This window comes from Eutrema salsugineum, unplaced genomic scaffold (assembly GCF_000478725.1).
Source record: "Eutrema salsugineum unplaced genomic scaffold, Eutsalg1_0 scaffold_24, whole genome shotgun sequence".
Taxonomy (NCBI): Eukaryota; Viridiplantae; Streptophyta; class Magnoliopsida; order Brassicales; family Brassicaceae; genus Eutrema; species Eutrema salsugineum.
In genome coordinates, this window is record NW_006256797.1 from 849,205 (window position 1) to 864,625 (window position 15,421).

Here is a 15,421-nt window from a genome sequence, read left to right on the forward strand (position 1 = left end):
TTTTATGAAACTGAGTTTTTTTAATCACATGATCCATCTTTATTTGCAACTCTTGATAAGATATAATTATTTACGTATAACTCGTGATTGACTCTTGATTCATGGTGCACCTTTCTTATTTCAAAACAGTTTATGATAGATTTTCTAAATATTTCTGAACAGGATGATATATCTCTAAAATTGCCTATATCCATCTGAACATTAAACTATAAAGATTTTTAGGAGGCTTTCCTAAGTATTTAGGAAGCACTTCCTACATATATAAATTCTCTTGATATCATACATGTTGGTTTTGTATGTGTTGATTGTATATTATGAATCATTCATGAAATTTTTGTAATAATACACACTAAGTCTCCTGATATCGCATAAGCTGAAGAACCACAGGCTGAACAATCTACAGCTTCCTTATCTGGCTCCTGTGTGTGAACAAAATAAAAGGTCAGAGATCACAATGTCAGCTAAAACATAGGGGTTCATAAGAAAAAACCGCCATAGAGAAAAAAGATTGCTTAATTACTCACTATAGAAATAACCTTCCAGCAACAAGGCCTCAGCTAGAAGCCATAATCCCAAGACTGTATCTACTGCAACGTAATAGTGATACCCCATCTGAATAAACACAGTCAGGAAACATAATTATAAGCATCATGTTCAGATCAAAATTCTTTGAATTAAGCATGATTTTGTGACGTTGGATTGACCTTGGACGCTTGGACGCTTCTGTTGACTTCAATCTAAGACGAAAAGTATCCTGGTGTAGCAAAAAGCTGTTTAGAAGCGTTCTCTTTGTGTCACTCATTTTTCTTGAAGCAGAATCTGAAAGCAAATTTCCATAACTTGCCACACTAGAATTTGAATACAACGCAAACCAAAAGAACCATAATTGTGACTGATATGATCTCAATCAAAGGATTCGGATGAATAATAGAAAGATATTGAGAGTCACCACACACAAAAGCTTTGCCATTTTTTGCATTTGTCAATGATCTCTTTGTTGGAATTCATACCGGTTTATAACGATTTATAAAACTAATTATGAATTCAATTTCCAAGATCTCAAGCAAATACTAAATTGAATATAGGTCATCAGATTTAGAATATACCTGCAGCGGAAAGATGAACAGAAAATAAGGTTATATAGCACTCCAAACGTCGTGCCTCTACCGGTATTCACACGCACACAAATTAGATCAAGACGGGATGCTAGTGCCGTAGAGATCAAATCTCAAAACTTGACAAACAGTTTTGCCTCTTAATTATGTTTAGGGTTTTGTCGCTAAAAAAGAGATATATATCTTAATCACATAACTACACCTTTATATATTAATGACATACGTAACCTAATGCACGTAATGGGCCAAGTCCAATTAAAGAAGAAACCACGCCAAGCCCAATTAAGAAGAAACTTCTTCTTCTCACGTGTATTAGTGTTATCATGTATAACACTTACGTATATTATATTATTCTATTAACATTATATTAATATGAATAATCAGTTACATCTTATATAACAAAATATATAGCATATTTTATTTGAACCCAAACTATTATTGATCTAGTTTGCTTAGGTGTGTGACCCGGTAGGATCGTATAATATTAGCAACAAATTCATAATCCGTAAATTATAAGCGGCTTCTAGCAAAATATTATAACCACCTAATATTATACAATTGTCAAACCTTGACGTTACGACTTCAACTAGAGAAGTATGGATGATTGTAAGACATTCCCAACAATCTTCCACTTGTACTGGAATCATCTATTCCTATAATCTCTTTGTCTCTATATCTCGATCTAATCATAAGGCAAAAAACTGTGTCATCCTTATTAAGCTAGATCATATTTATCGAACTCTGATTTATACTGATCAAACAAACGACTGACATTCACCTCGTTTGAGCACGGCCATGCATTTCTCAGTATCAAATCTTCGATAGGCCCAGAGATATTATTCTCCCGTTATATGGGAGGGACAAATTCCATCTTGTTCCATCCCTGTTCCTTACACAATTCATAATGCGCCCAATCACTGTCTTTATAATCACCTTTTACGGCTGACGTTTGACAGAGTCAAAGCAAACCAGTCCATGTATAAGAAATCACGACGAACTCAGGTCAAAGGACTACACTCTATAGTCGTGATGAGAAACTCTTATGACACTCATATAACAATCTTGTAGATTTCTCATAGCGGGTCAGTCCAATACTGTGTTCTCTAACACATATCTATGTGATTGACTTTAATACAACATATTAATGACTTCACGAAACTTAGTCATCAGTCACCTCACATACTAGTCATCCTCAGTTATTAAAGTCCCATTTTAATAACCTTGACTAGGGACATTAATAATTTAAGTCATTTTACACTCATAGAGTTTCATGATCAAGTCACGTACTTGATGATCTATAAGAATGACAATAAATTATTTTGGGACTATTATTCAATTATCCAATAATAAAATAATACTGAAACTAATTTCATTAATTTGAAAATAAAATCAAATGTATGTAAACATGAACATCATATCATAAAAAGAAAATCTTCCATTAAAAATAAGATTACATCTTTATGAATCTAATGCCTATAGCAGCTGTATGGCTCTCATGCTTAGGACGGGGAAGAGGCTTCGTCAAAGGATCAGCAATATTTGCATCCGTTGAGACTCTGCTAATCTTAACATCTCCTCTATCAACAATATCACAAATGAGATGATATCGTCTTTCTATGTGTTTGGATTTCTGGTGTGATCTAGGTTCTTTCGCCTGTGCGATGGCTCCATTATTATCACAATAGAGATCCACTGGACCAGATATGCTAGGAACCACACCTAGTTCAGTAATGAACTTCCTAATCCAAACAGCCTCCTTTGCTGCTTCAGAAGCAGCGATGTATTCAGCTTCGGTTATAGAGTCTGCTACGGTGCTTTGCTTGGAGCTTTTCCAACTCACCGCTCCTCCATTAAGACAAAAGATGAATCCAGACTGCGATCGAAAATCATCTTTATCTGTCTGGAAGCTAGCATCAGTATAACCACTCACAAAAAGCTCATTACTACCTCCATAAATCAAGAATTTATCTTTAGTATTTCTTAAATACTTAAGAATGTTCTTGACTACTGTCCAGTGACTTTCACCGGGATCGGATTGGTATCTACTCGTCATGCTTAAAGCACATGCAACACCTGGACGAGTACAGAGCATGGCATACATGATAGATCCTATAGCAGAAGCATAAGGGATTCTACTCATGCGCTCTCGCTCATCATGCGTCGAAGGACACTGCGTCTTGCTGAGAGTAATGCCATGAGACATTGGTAGAAAACCTTTCTTGGAATCATGCATACTGAACCTATGCAAAATCTTATCAATATAAGTATCTTGACATAGTCCAATAAGCTTGTTTAATCTATCTCTATAGATTCGTATTCCAAGAATATAAGCAGCTTCTCCCATGTCTTTCATTGAGAAACAACTACTTAGCCAAGTCTTGACAGACTGAAGCAAAGGAATGTCATTTCCAATGAGAAGTATGTCATCTACATACAAAACTAGAAATGCAGCTGCGCTCCCACTAGTCTTCTTGTAAACGCACGGTTCTTCTTCGTTTCTAACAAAATCAAACTCTTTGATTGCCTCATTAAAACGAAGATTCCAACTCCGAGATGCTTGCTGCAATCCATAAATAGAACGTTGAAGCTTGCATACCTTCCTAGCAGTCTCAGGAACTGTGAAGCCTTCAGGTTGTGTCATGTACACATCCTCTTCGAGATTTCCATTAAGGAAAGCTGTTTTCACATCCATTTGCCATATCTCATAATCATAATAAGCGGCAGTTGCTAGGAGAATCCGAATGGATTTAAGCATTGCGACTGGAGAATAGGTTTCATCATAGTCTATACCATGAATTTGTTTGTAACCTTTAGCCACCAATCTAGCTTTGTATATCAATATATTACCATCCATGTCTGTTTTCTTCTTGAAAACCCATTTACACTCAATGGCTTTAACACCATCAGGTAAATCCACCAAAGTCCATACTTTGTTTTCTGACATGGATCCCATTTCGGATCTTGCGGCTTGTAGCCATTTTTCAGAATCAGGGCCCATCATTGCTTCTTCGAAAGACGTAGGTTCATCACCCTCTATAATCAATAGATCATGATCATCTGTCACCCAAACCCCATATCTATTAGGTTCGTGACGAATCCTCTCGGACCTACGTACCTCAGGTTCCACAGGTGTAGATTCTACGACTCTTCGTCAATCTAATTGATGTTCTTCCTCATAATTTGCATCAACTTCCTGTGTTACTCGAACTTCTTCGAGTTGTACTTTACTCCCACTATTTCTCTTAGAAAGGAATTCTCTCTCCAAAAAGACACAGTTTCGAGCAACAAACACTTTGTTCTCAGCAGGGTTGTAAAAGTAATAACCTTTGGTTTCCTTGGGATAACCAATGAAGTAGCATTTATCAGATTTGGGTCCAAGCTTATCGGTAATCAAACGTTTGACATAAGCTTCACAACCCCAAATTTTCAGAAAAGACAGATTAGGAACCTTTCCAGTCCATATCTCATATGGTGTCTTCTCTACTGATTTTGATGGACATCTGTTTAGCGTAAACACAGACGTTTCAAGAGCATATCCCCAAAAGGATAATGGAAGATCTGTATGACTCATCATTGATCGAACCATATCCAATAAAGTTCGATTGCTTCTCTCAGACACACCATTCCATTGTGGCGTTCCTGGAGGAGTGAGTTGTGAAACAATTCCACATTCTCTCAGATGATCAATAAAACTTTGGCTTAAGTATTCACCTCCTCGATCTGATCGAAGGGCTTTGATTCTTTTGCCAAGTTGGTTTTGTACTTCATTATGAAATTCTTTGAACTTTTCAAAAGATTCAGACTTATGCTTCATTAGATAAACATAACCATATCTACTGAAATCATCAGTAAATGTAATGAAGTACTGATAGTTTCCTCTGGCATTTATACTCATTGGTCCACATACATCGGTATGTATTAGGCCCAACAAATCGTTAGCCCTTTCGCTGTGTCCAGTAAAAGGAGCTTTAGTCATTTTTCCCAACAAACAAGATTCACATTTTTCATAAGATTCAAAATCAAATGATTTCAATAGTCCATCACTATGAAGCTTTTGAATGCGTTTCTCATTTATGTGGCCCAAGCGACAATGCCAAAGGAAAGTTGGATTTGAGTCATTTGACTTAAATCTCTTGGGACTAATGTTATAGACAGGCATACTTTGGTTCAAAACATAAAGACCATTCTCTAATGGACCGCTACCATAAAAAATATCACCACGATCAAATGAGCAACACTTGTCTTTAATCGAAAAATGAAATCCTTCCAAATCCAAACAAGAAATAGAAATAATATTCCTGCTTATAGCAGGTACATAGTAGCAATTTTTAAGTTCTAAAACCATGCCTGAAGGCAGAGACAAATTAAATGTTCCTACAGCTAATGCAGCAACTCTTGCTCCATTTCCACAGGTCCACTTGTCCTTTCTCCAAAGTTCTACTGTTGCTTAGGCCCTGCATATTAACACAAATATGAGCACCACAACCGGTATCCAATACCCAAGATGTAGAACTAGAAGTAGCAACATTTACTTCTATAACATAAATACCTGGAGAACAAGTCTCAAAAGTCTTCTTCTTCTTTTTCAGATCTTCCAAGTATTTCTTGCAGTTTCTCTTCCAATGTCCAGAACCATTACAGTAATTGCACTTATCTTCACCAGAAGGACCAGGCTTGATCTTAGGAGCAGGGTCTGACTTGCTTGGATTCTCAATCCGGCTTGTCTTACCATTTCCTTTGTTCTTACCAAGTTTCTTAAACTTTTTACCCCCTTGTACCATAAGGACGTTAGGGGTGCCCTTCTTGATGTTTGGTTCAGCAGATCTGAGCATTCCATGCAGCTCAGTCAAAGTCTTTGTCAAATTATGCATGTTGTAGTTCATAACAAACTGATCATAACTTGATGGCAGTGAATGAAGAATGAGGTCAGTGGCCAACTCTTGGCTGATAGGACAGTCCAATTTTGCCAAGTTATCAATATAACCTATCATCTTAATGACATGTGGGCTAACTGGACTGTCTTTAGGCAGCTTGCAGTCAATGAGAGCTTTAACCGTCTGGTATCTCTCAGTTCGTGCTTGCTCCTGAAACATTCCTTTCAAGCTGGTGATCATGTCAATTGGCGATTCCACGTTCTCATATTGCTTCTGCAAATCTGAGTTCATGGTAGCCAACATGAGACAACATACATCGACCATATCACTGGCATGCTTCTCATATGTATTCCTCTCTGCATGTGGAGCATTGGACTTAGGTTTTTCAGGAGGAAGACTCTTCTCCAAGACGTATTCCTTTTTCTCCTGTTTGAGAACAATTCTCAGATTTCGATACCATTCGAGGAAGTTCGATCCATTCAGCTTGTCTTTCTCAAGGACAGATCGCAGCGAAAATGAGCTGTGAGGGTTCGACATAGCTGGATCAAAATAATAGGAAATGTTAATATGATGCTCAGGTATTTGAGAAATCTCAACAATTAAGAAAACTCACATTATATTCAAAAAAAAATTTTCCTCAAGATGAATATAATGATCCAAGATCCGAATATCACTAGAATTCAAGTGAGCTTTGGCTCATCGCCCGAATGTCTGGTTATTTAGGTAAGCAACACCTTTGCTAATTATATCCTATATAACTCTTGGTTGTTAGACGACATCTTATGTCTTATCCAACCTATGCCTCTAAGTCCAAAACCGTTTTGATAACTTAGTCAAGGAAACCAATCTTATTTCATATGGTAACCATTACCATCTATCTCACTTATGTAGTTGTAGATGCCTTGCTTGGCAAGCCCATCAAGCAACGAAACAAGCCTTGATAGTTGAAAGATTGGATAGACATAAAAAATACTTGAGATTATTGAGGAATTAATTATAATCCAATTTAGTAGTTATATTTAAATTTTATCTAATATAAAATATCTATACATATCATATATGTATTTCTATTGAATTGTAAATAATTTAAATTAATTTTAATCTAATTAAAACTATAAATTATTATATTAATAATCTTAATAGATTCCAAAACCCTAATCGTATTAGAGCTTGAACTAAAAGATTTAAAATTAGAACTCGTATCAAAGTAAGAATTCTTATACTGGGTTGAACGCACGAGGAACAGCACCCATACTAATTCACTCACAAGATACAAGATGCATATATATTATTTATTTAAAAATCAAGCAGTCGTGTATTACCATAATAAGTGCTACGTTCAAATCCAATATATGCACAAACTTTATATCTATGGCATTCACATGTTACTAAATGACAAATACGTATGTCTCCGATTACTATAGTAACGATTTTGTACATATATCGATTATGACAAGCACTATCACGCGAACATATAAATTCTGTGAATTACTAATCAAATTATAACTATCAGAATTATTATATGTCAGAAATTCGACGAACGTACTGATTTAATTAAAATCATAAAACTCATGGTTTAATCAATATTCACACAAACATGTTTCATTAAATTTCATAAATTCAAACATGTTTAAACCAATCAAATTAACATGTATATCTCATATATATGCCAGATTCAAAATCAGTATTAAGCAAGTTCGCTCTGATACCACTGTTGGAATTCATACCGGTTTATAACGATTTATAAAACTAATTATGAATTCAATTTCCAAGATCCCAAGCAAATACTAAATTGAATCTAGGTCATCAGATTTAGAATATACCTGCAGCGGAAAGATGAACAGAAAATAAGATTGTATAGCACTCCAAACGTCGTGCCTCTACCGGTATCCACACGCACACAAATTAGATCAAGACGAGATCAAATCTTAAAACTTGACAAACAGTTTTGCCTCTTAATTATGTTTAGGGTTTTGTCGCTAAAAGAGAGATATATATCTTAATCACATAACTACACCTTTATATATTAATGACATACGTAACCTAATGCACGTAATGGGCCAATTAAAGAAGAAACCACGCCAAGCCCAATTAAGAAGAAACTTCTTCTTCTCACGTGTATTAGTGTTATCATGTATAACACTTACGTATATATATTATATTATTCTATTAACATTATATTAATATGAATAATCAGTTACATCTTATATAACAAAATATATAGCATATTTTATTTGAACCCAAACTACTATTGATCTAGTTTGTTTAAGTGTGTGACCCTGTAAGATCGTATAATATTAGCAACAGATTCATAATCCGTAGATTATAAGCGGTTTCTAGCAAAACATTATAAGAGATTGTCAAACTTTGACATTACCACTTCAACTAAAAAAGTACGGATGATTTTAGGACATTCCCAACACTCTTAGTAAATGAAGTGGAGAAGAATATAAATGAAACATCTGCGAGTATCCCTGGGTTTATACAGCGATTGCTTATCTTCCTATTGATCTGTCAAATGAGAATTTCAATTGTTTTCCCCCATATTTCATAACCCAGAAAATCGAGGACAAGAGTAACAATGATTTTTCTTCTAGTATTTTTGGAATCGGGAAGATCTCAGAATGATATTTAGGAAACGAAATCAGAAGATTAGTTTCCGAAAATTTAAAGTTCCAGAAAGAGATCAAAGATGGCTGGATCTGGAGAATTCAAAATTCTGAGTAGATTGAGAACACAAACTTCGATTCTAGCATGAATCTGTAACCAGCGATCTTCAATTTCAAATCTGAACCACGAGATTTGATCGAAAAAAGACAGAATTGGGGAAGAGAATCACGGATTTGATAATAGGCTAGGTGAGTCGAGTGTGAAGTATCGGAAGTATCACATTTTTTTTTTTTGTTTAATGAATGCTAGATTTGTCAGCATGATAATTGAGAGCTTTTTTGTTTTACAGAAAATTTAGGTTTTTAAGGACTGTTTTTGAGAATTACCAAAAAAAAAAAAAGATAAATATAACAACTTAAAAATGTGAAAAAATGAAATAATGAAAGATATATATATATATATAATTTTTTTTGTTAAAATTAATGAAAGATATATGAAAAATAGAAAACTCTAATTGTGAAAGTTCAATAATATAGAAAACAAATAAATATTCAAAGTCGAGAGATTTCTCAGGTTTAAATATATATTTATATATAATTTTTATTAAAAAATGATAATTGAATTGAAAATTTAACAATGTGTTGTTCTCTCGTAACTTTAATATTGTGTAACGAGGACAGTTGATTTATGAGTAATCACAGTTCGAACACTACACAGTACACAACCCATATCTTTTTCACTCTGCATTAGACAGAGGATTGAGAACAAGTGGATAGAGAAGGAAAGAGCCACGTTGCGACACAAAACCATGCAATCTTCAGTTTCTGTTTCCTCAACGCCTGTTACTGTCTTTCTTTGTATTTTTCTCCAACTTGTATCTCTCCAAAGAAGTTTTGTCTCTCTCCCTCCATCTTTGGTCATTATTCTCTCCTACTTGCTGCTGAATTTGCCATGAGTTCTTAGCTTTCCAAGTTCTTGCAGCCTAAACAGATTTGCTTACTTTTCTGGTTAATTGGAGTCCCTTTCCCATCTCATTACGGATCTGCTTATAAAACTGATTTAGTTTGATAATTATAGTGGAAGATAAAGATGCCCTTTAGCATTTTTCAGAATTTTGTGTTTGGAAGTTTTTCTTAATTGTGTTAGCATGTAGTTTTTGAGTCTTTATTTTCTTATTTCCCCCGATATGGTTCTTTTTAACTCCCAAAATGATTCATTTGGGATTGAGGCTGTTTTTTTCTAATGAAACTACAAGAAAACAATCGTTTTCCAACGGTCCATTACGACGGTTTTTAAATCGTCGCAAGTTTACAACGATTTGATGACGATCTAATGTCTAATTTTAAAACCGTCGTAACACCGTCGTATAAAAAATCGTCGTAAACTCGACGTAATATTTACGACGAATTACGACGATTATACATCGAAAACGAGAGATTTGTAAAATCGTCGTAAATTCGATGTAACATTACGACGAATATACGACGACTGCATTTCGATGTACATATTACGACGATTTTACGTCGAAAAGAAGTTAGGTGGAAAATATTTAAAACATGTTTACCTAACAATTGCAGGGGATAGATTTTATCACATAATCGTCGTAAACTCGTCGTAATAATATTTTTGAATGTAAATTCGTCATAAAATTTCGTCGTAAAAGCGTTGTAAAGCCCGAAATTTTCCTATAAATAGATCTTCATTCCTTCTTACAATCACAAGACAATATCATTCAAACATAAGAGCATCTTCATCTTTGAGACCCATTGTAGGTCTCTTAAATTTTAGTATAGTGTTGTAAATCCTTATATATTGGGTTGTCCATTGCTGGAAACCTGAATTAAGAGTTATATTACTTTGAAAGGAAGAAGTAATAATATTATAAGGTTAATTTACTCCATTCACGTGGCTAGATCGTGACACAATTGTCTAATCAATAAAAAGAGATAGTATTTTGAGTTTATTTTCAAGATGTCTATATACGAGCTAAGAAGTTGGATGTATATGCGTAAAGATTCAGATGGGGCGTTAACAGAAGAGTTCAAGAACGGGTTAGAAATATTTATGTTTCAGGCTACAAATATGGAGAGAACGAAAGATAGTGGGAAGATGTTTTGTCCTTGTTTGAAATGCAAGAATACGAGGTATACACTAACCAAAACCGTGTGGACGCATTTATTAAATAGAGGGTTTATGCCGCAATATTTTGTTTGGTATCTACATGGAGAAGGATATGGCAGTAATACTCATGGGAATGCTGGTAGTAGTAGTAATTATCAAAGTCATGTTGATATTGATGAATCGAATTATGGTCATCAGCCTAATCAGTATTAATATGATCAAAGTGTAGATCATGATAGGATGCACGAAATGGTGACTGATGCATTTCATGAAACGCATACTGGTAATGCTGTTGAGGAACCTAATGTAGATGCCAAACGATTTTATGATTTGTTAGACAATGCTAATCAGCCAATCTACGAAGGATGTAGAGAAGGCTTGTCTAAATTATCGTTGGCAGCTAGGATGATGTCAATTAAAACAGATCATAACCTGGCTGAGGTTTGCATGGATAATTGGGCTCATCTTCTGAAGGAGTAACTACCAGAGGATAAATTGGCAGCGGGAACATACTATGAAATTCAGAAGTTGATTTTTAGTCTTGGTCTACCTTCTGAGATGATAGATGTATGTGTTGACAACTGTATGATTTTTTGGAAAGATGATAATCAGTTGGAGGAATGTCGATTTTGCCAAAAACCAAGATACAGGCCGCAAACTGGTAGTGGGCGTAAAAGGATACCGTACCAACGTATGTGGTATCTCCCTATAACTGATAGGTTAAAACGGCTTTATCAATCTGAAAGGACAGCTGCATCAATGAGATGGCATGCAGAACATACACAAGTAGATGGAGAAGTTGTTCATCCATCAGATGCAAAGGCATGGAAACACTTCAATATGGTATACCCAGATTTTGCTAAGTTCAAACGGAATGTCTATCTTGGTCTGTGCACTGATGGTTTTAGTCCATTTGGTATGTCTGGTAGACAATATTCATTATAGCCAGTAATCCTAACTCCTTATAACCTTCCTCCAGATTTGTGCATGCAAAGGGAATTTCTTTTCCTAAGTATTTTGGTTCCAGGTCCAAATAATCCGAAGCGAGCTCTCGATGTATTTCTTCAGCCACTCATACATGAGTTGAATCAGTTATGGTATACTGGCGTTCGTACATATGACTGTTCTACGAGGAAAAATTTTACTATGCGGGCTGTGCTTATGTGGACAATAAGCGATTTCCCCGCTTATGGTTTGCTATCAGGATGGACTACACATGGGAGGCTATGTTGTCCTTATTGTCTTCATCGAACTGATGCGTTTCAGCTAAAACATGGTAGAAAAACTTGTTGGTTTGATTGTCACCGGAGGTTTTTACCGGATAACCATCCATATCGGAGGAACAAGAGGTTATTTATGAAGAACAAAAGTGTACATGTCCCTCCACCCGTTAATTTAACAGGAGCTGATATACAAGCACAAATCGATCATTGGAGGGCAGAGAAAACAGTAACGCGTGGGGGAAACTGGCACACTCCTGCAAATATGCCTGAAGGTTATGGAGTTCATCATAATTGGCACAAGAAAAGTATCTTTTGGCAACTACCTTATTGGAAAGATCATCTGCTCAGACACAATCTTGATGTCATGCACATTGAAAAAAACTTTTTTGATAACATCATGCATACAGTTATGAACGTAGCGGGAAGAACAAAAGACAATGGTAAGTCAAGATTGGACTTGCCTGATTTATGAAACAGAAGTGAGTTGCATCTACTGAGAAACGGGAAAGCACCAGTTCCTGTATTTCGGTTGAGTGCAGATCAAAAGTCAGCATTGTTCAGATGGGTTTCTTCTGACGTTAAATTTCCTGATGGGTATGTCTCTAATCTTTCCAAATCTGTTGAGAAGGGGGTAAAGTTTGCTGGGATGAAAAGCCATGACTGCCATGTGTTTATGCAACGATTATTTCTATTTGCATTTGCTGAACTCTTGCCCAAAAACGTCCATGAAGCTATTGGAGGCATTGGTGCTTTTTTCGGAATCTTAGTACACGAACATTATCAGTTGATGTAATATCACAACTGGCATTGAATATTCCAATCTTGTTGTGCAATTTGGAAAATATCTTCCCACTATCATTTTTGATGTTATGGAACATCTTCCTGTTCATCTCCCACATGAAGCAGAGCTCGGTGGACCCGTTCAGTACAGGTGGATGTATCCGTTTGAGCGTTTCATGAAGCATCTTAAAGGTAAAGCCAAAAACCTAGTTAAAGTGGAAGGCTCAATTGTGGCGGGAAGCTTGACGCAAGAGACTTCACACTTTACTTCATACTATTTTGCACCGAAAGTACGAACACGCAAAAGAGCTACTCGTCGATATGATGATGGAGGAGTTGGCCATACATATGCCGTTGAAGGTGTACCTGACATATTCTCGCCGATCGGACGTCTTAGTGGAAAACTAAAAGATGTTTGGTGGTCCAATGAAAAATATTATCACAGTGCAAATATGTATATCTTGTTAAATTGTGAAGAGTTGTCATCGTATGAAAGGTACCTTTTTAATTATTAATAATATCTTTATATGAGTTGTCAGTATTAATAACTATTTGTTGTTTTTCTCAGCACATTTGTTGATGAGGTTAAAGAATGCATATCTGGGATTTCTGAAACTGAAATCAATGATCGTAAAGATCAACACTATGCCCAGTGGTTAAAAGGGCAAGTACGTATAAAATTTTAATTAAAAGACTACTTTAATTTGCTATATATCGAAATCAAGAAATAAAAGCGGAATTTTTTTCTTATTAGGTAGACCCGAATGATCCGGATGAATTTCCAATATGGTTCCATGAGTTACTACTAGGTCTGATGGCAAAAATAACTACAGCCTCAATGTATTTCACTCGGGGCTATGTTTTTCTCACATACCGTCACGGTGCAAAGCGGGCGACAACTAACTATGGAGTTTGTGTGAGGGGTGAAATCGATTTATATGGAGTTGTGCAAGAAATAATTGAAGTAGAGTATCTTGGATTGTTAAGGCTGAAAACTGTTCTCTTCAAATGTGATTGGTTTGATCCAACTGTTGGACGAGGGGTACGTCTAAACAAGTTTAGAGTTGTTGACGTGAACAAATCACGACGGTACAACAGGTTGAGCCATTTATATTAGCTTCTCAAGCAGAACAGGTAACGTTTCTGCCATACCCTCGAGTTCGATCAACAGGAATTTCATGGTTAGCTGTAGTTAAAGTGGCTCCGAGGGGCAAGATTGTAGGGGTTGAGGATGTTCCACTTCAACAGCACACTTGCGTAGATCTGTCTGAACCAGATGTTGATGAGGAGATTTTCTTAATAGACCCTCGGAACAGGCAAGTTGAAGATCTTCCCGATTATACAGAAGAAGAAGGTGATGATGAGTTTGCTGAAACCGATGATGACGATTTGGCGGAAGAAGACGGTGATGGTGATGAAGTAATAGAGGAAGATGAATCTGATTGAGTTTCATGCATTGTATTCAGTTAATGTTTGTTATTATGTAATTTGTAACCTTGTTTGTTTGAATTTTTTAAAAACCCTAAAATTCAATTTTACGACGGTTTTACGACGGTTTTTCTAAACCCTAAACCCTAATTCTAGGTTTTAAGCCCTGAATGAATAGGGTTTCAACATTACGACGTCTTTACGACGAACCATCGTAATATCGTCGTAAAGTTACGATGGTTTTACGACGAGTACACTGTTTCGTCGTAAAATCGTCGTAATGTTGAAATCGAAGAATTTGAATCTTTTATATATTGTTGGTTGTAAGGTATTTCACAAATGTTTTTGATTGGTTATCTTATTTTATATGAAATGCTATCAATCTGATCAAAATCAAAAATTTGAAAAAAACATACATATTTACAAGTTCATGCATGTTTTCGTAAATGTTAAGTGAAAGGTTATATATATATTAGATTACGGAATTTCAATTTTTACTATCTCATGTCATAAATCCATCATACATGCAAAGTTGTAAACCTTTTGTTATATTTTAGGATACAATAGCCTTTGCATTGTTCTTTATGCAATATCCCATTTATAAGATTTAGGGTTTACTCACTTTTTTTTAAAAACATCGTAAAATCGTCGTAATATAATCGTAAATTTACGACGATTAAACCCAAAACCGTCGTAAAACCGTCGTAACGTTTGCACCGGATAAGCTCTTGATCTGAGGTACGAGGTTATAAATGTTTAGACCTTACGACGATTTTACGACGGTTTTAGGTTTAATCGTCGTAAAACCGTCGTAACGGTCAAATGCTCCCATCACGACACGTGTCATGTCATGCAGTGGACCGACTGTTATACAACCGAATAGTCGTAAAACCGTCGTAAAGTTACGACGATTTTACGACGATCACAAAATCTATATAAGGGACGCGAGTTTTCCCCCTTTCGTCGCTCATTCCTCTCTTCTCCCCTCTCTCTCTACAATACTTTCTCTCTCTAATCCCTAAACCACTCCCTCTCTCCATACTCTCCCAGCCAAAAGTTGTAAGTTTTTTTTTAAATTAATTTCATTACATATTATTTTAGATTTAGGTTCGGAATTTAGATTTAGGTTGGAATTTAGATTTAGGTTTCGGAATTTAGATAGGCCCGGATTTTGTAAATTTAAATAAATATTTGAAAAATTAGTAACAAATTTTTTAAAATTTTGTAGATTCATTCGATATGGCTCCTCGGGCTAAGAGATTCCGTTAAT

At 35.6% G+C, this 15,421-nt stretch overlaps 1 pseudogene; it reads right to left on the reverse strand.

Annotated features, from left to right (window-relative positions):
• Positions 1-323: 323 nt before the first annotated feature.
• On the reverse strand, positions 324-9,629 carry LOC112086035 (annotated as a pseudogene).
• Positions 9,630-15,421: the final 5,792 nt, after the last annotated feature.